Below are 2,087 nucleotides of genomic sequence, written 5' to 3'. Positions count from 1 at the left end.
CCTTAGATGGAGTTCTGATGGGTTGGAAACTACAGTACATCATGAGATACTATGACATGACAGTCAGTCTTTTCTTTATAGTTGCATATAGCAGCCTTGTGTTTCAGCTTCTTCTGCTTTGTTTTTGTCCTGTAAATGTCACTGTTACTGCCTCATCACTGCCCTCTACTGGTGATGTCTCTACTCTTTACCTCTGCCAATGGTTCCTTTATGTTGATCAGCTCTTTTAAATCTCATCTTCAACATTTTTTTGCAGAAAATTATGTTTGAATAATTTTCTCAATTGTATTTTTCTTTTAAATAACTAAAGGTATATCTATTAATTTAATTGATTGATTGAGCCTTGTGGACCCGGCACCTGCAGGGATAGGCGTAGGGGTCGGGTGTGTTGCAAACTGGGCGGCAGGCAAAGGAGGGGGCCTTGGAGTGCTGATCTCCAGCAGCGTAGACTGGTTTTTGGTATGCGGAATGTCACCTCTCTGGCGGGGAAAGGACCAGAGCTAGTGCGGAGTTGGAGTGCCAACTATATCTAGAATAGTTAGGCTCATGTCCACGCACAGCTCCGGTTCTGGAACTGATCTCCTGGAGAGGGGCTGGACTCTCGACCTTTTATTTTTGTAATTTTTTTCCAGTCAAGGAAAGGCAAAGACGAGGGGCCTTGGCGTGCTGATCTCCCTGGTTCTTGACATGTGGAACATCACCTTTCTGGCGGGGAAGGAACTAAAGTTGGTGTGGGAGGTGGAGTGCTACCAACTAGATATGGCTGGGCTCACATCCACACAGTTGCCCAGGGTGAGAGGCGCTGGGCGGGTGTGGGGAGACTCACAAGCCCTCGGCTGTGCGCTGCTGTGTTGGAGTTTTCCCCGGTGAACAAAAAGGTTGCTTCTCTGCGACTGCAAGTGGTGGAGAGGCAGGCTCTGACTGTGGTTTGTGCCTTTGCCCCAAACAGCAGTCCAGAATATAGCAGCAGAGTGTGACACTGTTGGGATGAGAGTCAGCACCTCCAAGTCTGAGGCCATTGTTCTCTGCTGGAAAACGGTGGATTGCCCCCTCCGAGTGGCGAGGGAGTCTCTGCCTCAAGTGGAGGAGTTTAAGTATCTCGGGGTCTTGTTCACGATTGAGGGTAAAATGAATCGTGAGATTGACAAGTGGATCAGTGCAGCATCAGCAGCAATGCAGGCGATGTACTGGACCGTCATGGTGAAGAGGGAGCTGAGCCTGAAGGCAATACCAGTCAATCTACGTCCCAACCCTCACCTATGGTCATGAGCTTTGGGTTGTAACCAAAAGAATGAGATCACGGATACAAGCGGCCGAAATGAGTTTCCTTTGGAGGGTATCTGGGCTCAGCCTTAGAGATAGGGTAAGGAGCTTGGATATCCTGGGGGAGCTCGGAGTAGAGCCAACACTCCTTCACATTGAAAGGAGCAAGTTGAAGTTGTTCGGGCAACTGATAAGGATGCCTCCTGAGCACCTCCCTTTGGAGGTTTTCCAGGTACATCAAAGTGGGAGGGGGCAGACCCAGAGCTCGCTAGAGGGATTGTATATCCCGTCTGGTCTGGGAACGCCTTGGAATCCCCCAGGAAGAACTGGAAAACGTTGCTGGGGAGGGACGCCTGGGTCACCTTGCTTAGCCTGCTGCCACCTTGACCCGGCCCTGGATAAGCGGAAGATAATGGATGGATGGATAGATGGATGGATGATTTATTGATTTTTTGGTGGCTTCTTCCACTGCATGTGGTCTTCTTCTGTCCGGCTATGAACATTTATGTTTTTAATGTAGTTTGATTAATGTTTAGTGTGTTTCTGCCTATTTGTTACCTTTATGGCTGACAAGACTGTCAAAACATTGCTGAATTGTCCCTACAGATACCAAAAAAAACTGTGCTCTTTTGTTATTTTTTTTATTAAAAATCATGTTATTGTTTGCACAGTTGAAAGGTTTGTGGATAAAGTTGTTTGTGTCAAAAAAAAGAAGGAAAGGCTGAGATATGGGGGTTAACTAATAACCCAGTAACCTAATGAACTGAGAATTGTCTTTTAATCGCAACACGGAATTAATGGTATTTTCCGAATGTTGATAAATG

The sequence above is a fragment of the Semicossyphus pulcher genome, unplaced genomic scaffold (genome assembly GCF_022749685.1).
Source record: "Semicossyphus pulcher isolate SPU_LCO1_2020_fin unplaced genomic scaffold, fSemPul1.0.p SCAF_18, whole genome shotgun sequence".
Classification (NCBI taxonomy): domain Eukaryota; kingdom Metazoa; phylum Chordata; class Actinopteri; order Labriformes; family Labridae; genus Semicossyphus; species Semicossyphus pulcher.
The sequence above is the reverse complement of the archived record's forward strand: the minus strand, read 5'-3'. Positions refer to the sequence as shown.